We start from the raw sequence: 12,349 nt of genomic DNA, 5'->3' as shown, positions 1-12,349 counted from the left end.
GATGCTGCTTGGCCTGCTGCGTTCACCAGCAACTTTGATGTGTGTTGAATGAGTTTGTTGATTCTGTTGGTGTCTGCTACCCTCAGCCTGCTGCCCCAGCATACAACAGCAAACATGATAGCACTGGCCACCACAGACTCGTAGATCATCCTCAGTATTGTACGGCAGATGTTAAAGGACCTCAGTCTCCTCAGGAAATAGAGACGGCTCTGACCCTTCTTGTAGACAGCCTCAGTGTTCTTTGACCAGTCCAGTTTATTGTCAGTTTGTATCTCCAGGTATTTGTAATCCTCCACCATGTCCACACTGACCCCCTGGATGGAAACAGGGGTCGCTGGTACCTTAGCTCTCCTCAGGTCTACCACCAGTTCCTTAGTCTTTTTCACATTAAGCTGCAGATAATTCTGCTCACACCATGTGACAAAGTTTCCTACCATAGCCCTGTACTCAGCCTCATCTCCCTTGCTGATGCATTCAACTATGGCAGAGACATCCGAAAACTTCTGAAGATGACAAGACTCTGCAGTAGTTGAAGTCCGAGGTGTAAATAGTGAAGAGAAAGGGAGACAAGACAGTCCCCTGTGAAGCCCCAGTGCTGCTGATCACTCTGTTGGACACACAGTGTTGCAAGCACACCTACTGTGGTCTGCCAGTCAGGTAATCAAGAATCCATGATACCAGGGAAGCATCCACCTGCATCACTGTCAGCTTCTCCCCCAGCAGAGCAGGGCGGGTGTTGTTGAACGCACTGGAGAAGTCAAAAAACATGACCCTCACAGTGCTCGCAAAGCAAAATAAAAATTAGTGTTTGTATAATCTTTCCATATCAACCATTCTCAAATGAGATTTTTCTGATGAGTTGATCTTGTTTGAAACAAGGAAATGAGTAGTAATCTCACAGTTGGAAATGCCTCACAGACCAAGGGAAAGTTAAAGAGCAGATTTGCAAGGTTGTGTCTGATGAGTATTGGAAAAACAGTAAAATGGATATTGGATTAATTAAACAGATATTAACTGAGGTGCTGTAAGTGTAAAACAGATGGAGGGCACTAGGTTACTCAAATTCACTTAAGGTGTACTTAGGAAACCCATCATGGAAAGGGAGATACAAATCTGGATTTGATCCATTAGATTTTGCATCACTATGGAAATAGAAAAAGGCAAGGGTACTGATTACAAACTGGGATGCAATTTTAGTATACTGATGGGATTCTACAGAAGTAGAACCAAGTTGACCCCAAAGTAGTCTCAGCCAGGAAAGTCATATAGGAAGGAAATCAAAGGTTTGGAATAAATCTTTCATAAAAGAAAAATGAAGCATCTGCCAAATAACTCCTTGGGCAAAAAAAAATAAATAGAATAGAATTAAATAGGCAAAGGACTGTGTGTATAAACTTTATATTGCAGAATGCCCAGAAGAATATTGAAAATAAGTAAAAGTTATGAAAGCAAAGAGGAATGAAAAAATATTGGCAGATAAAATCAAAGAAAATCCAATTTTTTTTAATGAACACAAAAAGCAAAGTTAAGTGGGGAATGAATAGTGCCTGTTACTTGTAGAATTGATTGATCTTAGTGTCATTAAGTACTTCTGTAACTGGTATTCTAAAGGAGAGGGTGAATGTTGACAAAGTTAAGGAAGAAGTGGATGGGATGAGCATTGTAAAATGCTTGGGTAGAGAAAAAAGTAAAGGATTCAGCATTTTGGAAAGAAGCAGTGACTGGGCCCAACTGGTTTTTTACGTTCATTAAACTTCTCAGAAAGATGGTTAGATGAGGTGATTTAAAGCATGCAGGGTCAACTGAATCAGAAGGTTAGATCTGGGAGGTTATGCTGCAACACCTGTTCAATTGCAAAGCTTGTTTGAGAATTCTGTTTGTCACAGAAATGGAAAATGTAATTGTATTGGAGAGATTTGTCAGCAAGTTGTTGGAACTGGGAAACTTTAACCAATAAATTATTTGGATAATATTGGATGCTTCCTTTGAATCTGGAGACAGAAGGGAGATCTAATTGGCTGCATATTGTTATCAGGGATTAAGCAGTCTCATCATTCTTCGGTATTAATGTCAAATTTTGTTGCAAGTGATGCCTTAAGGCATCTAAGGTGCAGTTCAAGTATAATATTGTTAATAATTTCTAAAACATCATAACAATACTTTGACCTCTACTTGACCACTAATCCACAAGTGGGTTCTGTCCCTCAGTATGGCAGTATTGAAGGAACTACATTATGGATGACTTGCTGCAGTAATACCCTCTGGGCCAATGCACAAGATCTGTAAATGCAATTTGAAAACAGTTTGGCAAATTCTCCTGGTGCCCTGGCTAATTGTCTCAGTCATCATCCTAGATTATCTGGTCATTAATCTAATTATTTTTCATACAAATTAGTTGCCATCTCCTTAGTGATTCCATTTCAAACACAGTTCATTGGCTGCAACATGTTTTGTGGAATCCTGACTTTGTGAGAAAATTGTGCATAATTTGTTTGCATTTTGAGCATTGCAAGTAAACTTTAGGTTGTGGCTACTTAAAACACATCAAATAGAAGAATACTTTGATGAGATTCCTGTGCTTTGATATTTTTCTACTCATTTCGTGCAGCCATTTAACCCAGTCTGAGGTGAGGACTTGTTTCATCCTGGGATAGAAATAGTGTCAGGGTATTGAAACTGGCTAATGTATTAGGTCCTACCTGTATATACAGGATGAACTATAAACCAAAAAATTGTGGCTTACTTGCAGATAAGATAATCTTTTAGAGTAATACTGATATCTATCAATAGAGGAGATTTGTAGAACACTATAGAGTCTCCATTCTAGGTGGGAAGGTGTGGGTGGGAACTGTTTAAATTGCTTCACCCTCTTTATTTTTTGGAGCAAATGCCTACTGATATTTTCTTTTCCCTCTATAAGATCAGTTGCTGTCCTGATTCACCCATCTGTTCTTCAGAGAAGACGAAGGTGTGTCACTTAGTGGTTCAGATGGGGGCAGACAGCTTCATTCCCAGTGCAACATGATTCAGCCCTAGAAACAAATCCATCTTCTGGCAATCCTTTACCAAACGACAAGACAGACTCCCTGAAATCATCACACCCATTGACCCACCACTTTCCTTGCTCCTTGGCATTCCATCATTTAACCAGTGTTGGCTCGCACAAGTCCAAAGGGAGTACTGAGATATGGAGTACACAAGAACCTTTTTGTGCTCTTGGTGGAATTCAGCTATGTCAGTGATGTCAGAATTGCACTGTATTAATTTTTTACTTTGTATTTGGCTGAGTATTTTTTGCCAGCATAGTTTTCCAGAGAATAAAATTCCTGAATTCTAGCCAGCATCTGCAAAATTTTTCATGTCAGTATTGTTGACCCTATGAGTTAATGGTTGAGACTGTATCTGGCTATAAATAGCCTTTACCTTACAATTCCCCTCTCTGATACCACACCCTTCCATTCTCTTTGGTTCAATGTCTTGCCAGTTTTTGAGGGTTTTTTGCAGAAATAGTTTATCATGTTCCAAGGCAATAGAAGTAAATTAAAATTTTTATGACAACGTTGGTACTATATAATGTGAGATTCTTGATGTGGTTATCTAAAACAAGGTGGTCCTTAAATATATTTTGTTCTTATGCTTGAAATAAAAAAAAATTTGAAAAGTCACAAGTACTGCAAAGTCCTTGATGTGTAAATTATAAACACAAGATTCTGCAGATGCTGGAAATTGATATATGCATCACCCTGTGAAGTATGTCACTCTGGTTGGATTTTAACTGTCGAGTAGCTATTGCAGTTTTGAAATTGAGGAAGAATGATGTTTGAAATATATGCAGGAGTTTGTTCTGGTTAAATTTGATTTGTCTGATTATCTGTATTGAACATTTTTGTTTAGAATTGTTAACAGAGGAAACCTCAAATGCTGCATTGACCTTATGGAATCATTTCATACCTTTGCAAGTTAGTAAACAATAAAAGAAAAATCAGAAATGAGAAAATCTGCAGATGCTGGAAATCCAAGCAACACTCAAAATGCTAGAGGAACTCAAAAGGTCAGGCAGGACCTATGGAAAAGAGTACAAGTGATGTTTTGGGCCGAGACCCTTCATCAAGACTGGAAAAACCAGATTCACGTTGGGAATTTAAATCAGCTTTCATTTTTCTTTAATTGATCAGCTCTGTAATGTAACAAGATTAAAGCTTTATAATGTATGAAAAATGGGAAAGCTTTACACTCGAGTGTACCATTTTGATTCTGGAATTTTCTATAGGTGGAGGAAAAGCCAATGGTTAGGAATACTTACAGAAATCAGGGAACCTTTTTTTTGACCATGGAGGTGCAGTGATCTGAAAGAATAAATAGCAAGCATGTTACTGAAATTCTTATGAACTTTCTATTTCATTCCATTTCAGGTTTGCCATTTGCTGGATTCAAGGTGCACTTTAGTAAAAGTTTATCCAAAAGTACCAAATTGTAACAGAGTACATTCTTCAGGTATGAATGTCATTTTTTTTTAAAAATTAAATGTTGGGCTTTTCAGTTCCAAATGTGTGCATGCCGTTGGTCAGTGTTTCTCAGCAACACAATTCAAATGAGTAAGACTTCAGGAGAGGGAAAATCAGAGGTCCATGAGTCAGTACTCATTGGAGGGTCAGAGGTGGAGAGGATCAGTAACTTTGAATTCCTGGGTGTCGCTATCTCAGCGGATCTCTCCAGGACCCATCGTATAAATATAATTGCAAATAAAGTACAACAGCACTTCTATTTCCTCAGGAGTCTGCAGAGATTCAGCATGTCATCAAAAACCTTAGCAAACTTCGATAGCTGTGTGGTGGAAAGTGTGCTGATTGGCTGCATTATGGCCTGTTTCAGGAACACCAATTCCTTGGAGTGGAAAATCCTACAAAAGATAATGGATTTGGTCCAGTATATCAGGGGTAATGCCCTTCCAGCCATTGAGCACATCTACATGAAATGTTGCAGTAGAAAAGCAGCATCTATCATCACAGATCCTTGCCACTCAGGCCATGCCCTTTTCTCACTACTGCCAACAGGTAGAAGGAACAAGTGCCTCAGGACTCACACCCCTAGCTTCAAGAACAGTTATTATTCCTCAACCATCAGGCTCTTGAGGAAAAAAGGGATAAATACACTCATTATGTTTCTGGTGTTCTCACAACCAATGGTCTCACCTTAAGGATTCTTTATCTTGTTATTTCATGTTCTAGTTAGTTATTGCTATTTATTTGCATTGGCACAGTTTGTTGTTCATTGATCCTGTTTACAATTACTGTTCTAGAGATTTGTTCAGAATGCCCGCAGGAAGAAGAATCTCAGTTATATGTGGTGACATGTATGTACTTTGATAATTTTACTTTGACATTTCTCTGGAGGTGAGCTTCCAGTGAGATCTAAAAGATCTTGTGTTTTGCTTGTAGGCTGAAGTACAGGAGATGGGATGTTATGTTGAAGTTGTAGAAGACATTGGTGAGGCTTAATTTGGAATATTGTGTGCAGTTTTGATTATGTACATACAGGAAAGATGTAAACAAGGTTGATAGAGCACAGAGAAAATTTGCAAACATTTTGCCGAGTTTGGAGGACCTGAGTTATAAGAAAAGATCGGCTAGGTTAGGACTTTATTCCTTGGAACATGAAAGATTGAGAGAATATTTGATAGAGGTATACAAAATACTGAGGGGTATGGATAAGGTAATGCAAGCAGGCTTTTTCCACTGAGGTTGGGTGGGACTACAATCAGAGGTCATGGGTTAAGGGGGAAGTTTAAGGGGGACATGAGGGGAAACCTCTTCACTCAGAGGGTTGTGAGTGTGGAATAAGCTGCCAGCACGTGATGCTTGAAGCTCAATTTAAAAGTTTAAGAGAAGTTTGGATAGGTACATGGATGGTAGGGGATATGGAGGATTGTGGTTCCAGTGCAGGTCAATGGGTGTAAGCAGTTTAAATGTTTTTTGTCATTGACTAGGTGGGTTGAAGGTCCTGTTTTTGTGCTGTACTACTTCTGACCCTGACCCCTGTCTTGCTTCTGAGAGATTCACAATCTACATTCCGGTATTTTATTAACTTCTGGGCCAAGTTAATTTCATGAGCTAAATTCTGTAGATTGGGCTGATAACCTCTAGAAATTGGCATCCTTCTGTTTTTCAAGCTAATTCTCGTTAATCCCTTCAATTTGGAATTGTTATATGTTACTTATACCCTAGGACCTTTGAAGTTCTTACCTTTGATTTTTACCATTTTCCTATCACATGCTCTTTCATTTTCAACCCTCCATAAATTGTTTTCCAAAATTCATCATATAATTTTAGAGATGATTAAGTGAACATGCTCAGGTTTGCCATTAGATTTTTCAACCATACCTTGTCAGTCTTGATTAATCCAGCATCTCATTTTCCATCTAAGATAAATTTGAGTTCACACAAATCCTGAATGTTGTCCAGTTTACTATTTCTTATTTTACTGTCCTCTGGCAAAACCTGACTGTGAATGCCTGTGTTGCTCAAGTTTTCCAGCACATTCCAGAATCTCTTTTGCTTATGATTTGGTATTGAGATAATGGATCTGCCACGATCATATGATTGATAAAACAATCAATCAAACTTAAAGGGTGGAATGCCTACTTTGTTTTCATAATTTGGGCAAGACAAAACTCTATTTCCTTATCATATCTCAACATATCTTTTTGAATTCTAAATATAAAATTCAAGTGGCAGTATATGAATATTGAAAACTTTAAGCCTTCCTATTTACATGGCCTGTAAATTGCCCTTGGTTCCAGTCATAACTTTGTAACTACAAATGTCTAATTTACAATGAAAGAGCTTGCTATGTTATGAGAAAGCTTGTAAGGTTTCCTATTGCTTCAAGGAGTCTTTTCTGGTCCATATTAGTCAAATTTCTTTTAAGCCTCATAGGTATTGGAATTTAATTAGCTCTGTGTCATCTCACTATACTTCTTCCAGCTTCACTAGGACTAAATCCAGAAATTTAACTATACCCCAGCAACTCCATATGCTGTCTATGTTATGTATCTCCTGAATGCTATGCTCTCTGACATGCTTTGACTGTTTTCTTATTACTATTAGAGTAATTGAAATATTTAACTATATTGTCCTAGTATTTTTATAGTTGTCAAATATATCTGTTCATTATCCTTGGATTATTTGATGCTCTGTAGCACACTCTGAGCAGTGTGACTTGATTATTTCGATCACCTCATTTGGTGATCTTTTGTATTATATATTTCCTTCTCTCTTGATTGTTCCCAATGCAATTTTTTTAAACCCCTGTTTCATCTAAAATTAACAGTACTACAGTAGCTGAAATATATATTTCCACATCTATCAAAGGCTCATATGATTAGTTTTGTATATTAAATTAACACAACTGAGCACCAATTTCATTTTGCATTTGATAATTCAAATTCCTAACGCCCTTTTCTTTAGTAGAAGTGCTCTTTAATTTTGCTTCTGACAACCTGATTTTATTTTGTTTTGGTTGTCCTTTGGTTGCTTAATAAAACAGAAATATTTTATTAATAAATTTATTGGAGTACTTTAAGGGTCCCTGTTATTATCTTATAAATTCCATCAAGTTATTCCTTGAACTAAATTCTTGAGAGATGCAAGCCTGGTTTGTATTATTCCTTGTTAATTTAACTTTGAGTTCTGGTGTCTTTCAGCCAAATCCATGTGGCCTTCCTTACAATTCCAAAAAGTCTTTCCTGAGATGTAGTGGTCATCATGGTATTTCAGTTGTGATGTAAACTCCTTGGGCAGTCCATTCCTTCTGCAGTTTCTGACATGGCTGATGGAGTCATAATTGTACCTGTGGACTCTGCCACAAGCAGTGCAGGAAGAGGCTTGATGCAGTTTTAGCTGGATTGCTGGCTGAGCTGAATAAGCTTGACATTCTCAACACTTTCTCCAGTGTTGCTCTATTTTAAGTAGTCATGGAACAGAACTTCCTAAAAAGTTGTTTGTGGTGTACTTTTTCCAAGTAGTTTCTGAAAACACTTTTCCTTGGCCAAAGATTGTCACATTGAATGTGATGGTGAATATCGCTCAGTATGGAGTGGCCATTTCACACCCTCTGATATAGAGGGGTCACTGCGTAGGATCCGAAAAAGCTGCAGGAAGTTGCAAACTCAGCCAGCTGTTTCATGGGCACTGGCCTCTACAGCATCGAGGATATCCTCAAAAGGCAATGCCTCAGAAAGGTGGCATCCAACATTAAGGAGCCCCATCATCCATGACATGTCCTCTTCTCATTGCTGCCATTAAGAGGGTGGTACAGGAGACCAAAGACACATGTTCAACATTTTAAGGAAAGGTTCTTCCCCACTACCATTGTACACTACCTCTCACTATCTTTCTTTGTTTTGCTTTTTTTGCACTAATTTAATTTTTATGCATATTGATTTATTGTAATTTATAGTTTTTTATTATGTATTACAATATGCTGCTGCTGCAAAACAACAAATTTCATTACATATGCCAATGATATTAAACCTGATTCTGATAAAGATATCTTCTAAGATGTGGGAGCTGTTCACGTTTTCTGGAGTCTCTATTGTAGACCTTTGTCAGGATAACAGTGTTTGCAGGAGTTATTTGGGGAGATGACCTTTGTTTTGCCAATATTAACATGTCATACACTGTCATTTTTCAATGAGCATGTCGTTGAAGTCTTGGATTTTAGCCTTTGAATGTAACCCTGTGTGTCGTCTCCATGCTGCAGCTTGATAGCTGAAGTTGAAGTGAACTTGGTAGGGGTGACATATGTTGAGCAGTTCCTGATTTGTCCTGTAAATCTGTTTCACATCAATGGGAGAGATTCTAGAGGAGAAAGGACAGTATTGTGGCAAGAAAAGTTGAGAAATGTTGGCCTAATGACGTAACCTTGTTTGACCTTGGTCTGCACTGATATACTAGTTAACCCATTTAGACTGCCATTTAAATTGCTATCCTTGACTTATGGGGTGTGAATTGTTGAGGAAAACCCAAGATCTTCTGTGTCCATAGACCTTGCATGAAATAAGGTTAAGAATATACAGGGTCTGCCAGTTAGCATAACTGAAATCTGACCCTTGAATTCTAAAGTTAGGGCCGTTCTGAAAATGTACGAAAGGCTCTTTGCAAAGCAGTTCACTGAGGCCAGATATTTCAGGTCAGGAATCTGGGCACATCTAATCCTTGTCAAATACCTCCAAAAATCTGTTTTACAGTTTCAAGAGCACATACTTTTTTACAAAAAGTGAGGGATTCTGGGGCAGGGATGGTAATCCAGTCCATTGCCTGCAACAATTCTTTTAAAGAGCTCTTTAAAATTGCAGATAGTGCTAGTGACAAACTTTTCCAAGTTCAGGATAGCTTGTGAAATCACAGGCTTAGAAATAGCTGAGAACCAGGGATGGGAAGCTTTTTAACGTCTGCTATAACTCTCCCAATGAACATGTAAAACAGACATCAGGTCATCATAAGTTACTCCTTTTTATTTATTTGTCGTGGCTGAGCTGAACATCCTGTCTTTACTCCTTACTGCCTCTGTGTTTCTCATGAAAATTAGAATCCCAAATCAATGTCACAAATTGACATAGAGCTCCAAGGAATAATTTTGCAAAATATCTTGCCTTTACATCTCAAGATCGGCAGCCATACCAATGTGTTGTACTCCCATTGTGGCCTAATCAGTGTTTTCAAAGGTTAATTTATTATCGAATTTTGCAACTCTGAAATTCTTCTCCGGATAGCCATGAAACCAAGAAAGAAAAGAAAAAGCAGAAAAACCGCCAAATCTCCACCACACACACAGACACAGACACACAAACTGGAAGACTGGGGGGCGGGGTGGGGAGTACAAATCCAAAACGCAGAAAATATGGGTAACATTTTCTGAGCACAGTGGCAGTCCTTCCCCTCTAGCTGCGAGTAGCGATCCCACCAGAGATCAAAATGCAGTCTCCCCTCTCGGGTTGTAGAGCAATCCCTCAGCAATTTAAAAAAAAGGCAGGCACTGGCACTCACCTTCCATATTTGCTTTGCTGTTTTAATCTCTTTCGTCACTTTAATTGGCAAACAATGGACGCTTCAATCTGGGAGATTGCCTCTGCCTCCCAGAATCCTCTCGGAAACTGCAGAGCACTGGAACAACTGAAGTTTTATAAAGTTTATCATGACAACTTGTTCTTGTACACTGTACACCAGTATCTTTGAATCTTATTAATCACTTTCTCAGCCTGCCTTGCAATGTCAATGAATTGCATATACAGTTGCAAGAAAAAGTTTGTGAACCATTTGCAATTACCTGGTTTTCTGCATTAAAATATGGTTTGATGGCCCTGCAGCGGATAGTGAGGTCCCCTGAGAAGATCATCGAGGTCTCTCTTCCTGCTATCACAGACATTTACACCACACGCTGCATCAGCAAAGCAAACAGCATTATGAAGGAACCCACGCACCCCTCATATAAATTCTTCTCCCTCCTGCCATCTGGAAAAAGGCACCGAAGCATTCGGGCTCTCACGACCAGACTATGTAACAGTTTCTTCCCCCAAGCCATCAGACTTTTCAATACCCAGAGCCTGGCTTGACAGGCTATACCCTCTACTGTGCCTACTGTCTTGTTTATTATTTATTGTAGTGCCTGCACTGTTTTGTGAGCTTTATGCAGTCCTGGATAGGTCTGTAGTCTAGCGTAGTTTTTGTGTTTTTCCTTACGTAGTTCAGTGTAGTTTTTGTATTGTTTCATGTAGCACCTGGAAAACGTTGTCTCATTTTTACTGTGTTCTGTACCAGCAGTTATGGTTGAAATGACAATAAAAAGTGACTTGATTAAGTCACAAAATTGTCTTTATTAAACATATTGTTTAATCATTCACAGGCCAGGCTGGAAAAATTATATGAAACCTTGTATGTAATAATGTAGAACCTCCTTTAGCAGCAATAATTTCCAACAAATGTTTCCTGTAGCTGCTGATCAGACTTGTACAATGGCAAGGAGGAAATTTAGACCATTCCTCCATACAAAACTGTTTCAGTTCATCAATATTTCTGGGATACCTCACATGAACAGCACTCTTCAGTTAGGCCACAACATCTCATTTGGGCTAAAGTCTGGACTCTAACTTGGCCATTTCAAAACACAAATTTTCTTCTTTTTAAACGATTCTGTTAATTTGCTCTTGTGTCATTGTTCCTTCAAAGATTGCAAGCTATTGAGGCCCTGAGGCAGCAAAGTAACCCCAAGCCATGATTGGGGCTTCGCAGCTGAGATGAGGTGTTGGTGTGTAGTGCCATTTTCCTCCAAACATAGCAGTGTGCATATCTGCCAAAAGTTCAACTTCTGTCTCATCTGTCCACTGAACATTGACCCAGAAGTGTTGTGGCACATCAGAAGGTCATTTGCAAGGTTGAGACGTGCAGCAATGTTTTTTTGGAGGACAGTGCTTTCCTCTGTTGTGCCCTTCCATGAACACCATTCTTGTTCAGTGTTTTTCTTATTGTGGACATGTGAATGGAGACTTCAGAAAGTTCATGATATTTATACAGGTCTTTTGTTGTTACCCCTGGGTTCCTTTTCACCTTCTTCAGCATTGCATGTTGTGTTCTTGGTGTGATCTTTGCAGGATGCCTACTCCTGGGGAGAATAGCAACAGTATTGAATTTCTTCCGTTTGTAGACCGTTTCTCTTACTGTGGACTGATGAACACTCAGATCTTTTGTAGCCTCTTCTAGCCGCATGTATCTCTACAATTCTTCTTTTAAGGTCCTCTGAAAGTTGCTCTGATCAAGGCATAGTGCACATAATAATAATAAATACTTTGATCTCAAGTGGGAAATTCTTTCATTACAGCAGCAACATCTAAAAATACTCTTGGTGGGCAGACTAAATAAACTACAGAATAATAATATAGTAATTTACCAATGTGCAATAATGTACAAAATAATAAAACCGAGACTATTGTACTATGATGTGTGTTTCCCTGTCATACAGAGATGAACTGCTATATATGATTATTGCATTTGGTAGAAATGATTCTGTTCAAAATGGTGCTCTGCTGCTGATTCAGTTGGTCATGGAGAGGATGTGCCAGATTGTCCATAATGGATAACAGTTTGTTTAGTGACCTAACCTCCACCACTAACTGTCTGGGTTGAATCCAAGGACGGATCTCGGCTTCCTTAGAAAATAGTCTGCTCACCTCCTTCTTGTAAGCAGCTTGGTGTTGGTTTTGCAGTCAAGTCTGTTGTTGAGGTGAACAGCCAAGTATTTGTACTCCATCACCACCACAACTTCTCCCAGAATGTATACAGGACTCTTTACAGTC

At 38.8% G+C, this 12,349-nt stretch overlaps 1 protein-coding gene across 11 annotated transcripts in view; it reads left to right on the top strand.

Annotated features, from left to right (window-relative positions):
- Window positions 1-12,349, top strand: part of sgms1b (sphingomyelin synthase 1b) — a 95,429-nt gene that overhangs the window by 31,560 nt on the left and 51,520 nt on the right. For 6 of the 11 annotated variants that reach the window (XM_063071610.1, XM_063071613.1, XM_063071608.1 and 3 more), the window contains one exon: window positions 4,413-4,494. The exons of 3 other annotated variants lie outside the window; for them this stretch is intronic. The gene's annotated coding sequence lies outside the window, so the exon portion shown is untranslated. Of the gene's footprint in view, window positions 1-4,412; window positions 4,495-5,299; window positions 5,354-5,438; window positions 5,488-12,349 lie in introns of all 11 variants that reach the window. 2 more of the 11 variants (XM_063071615.1, XM_063071616.1) reach the window with 2 other exon arrangements.

The sequence above is a fragment of the Mobula hypostoma genome, chromosome 19, assembly GCF_963921235.1.
Source record: "Mobula hypostoma chromosome 19, sMobHyp1.1, whole genome shotgun sequence".
NCBI lineage: Eukaryota > Metazoa > Chordata > Chondrichthyes > Myliobatiformes > Myliobatidae > Mobula > Mobula hypostoma.
This window is presented reverse-complemented; position numbering and strand designations above follow the sequence as displayed.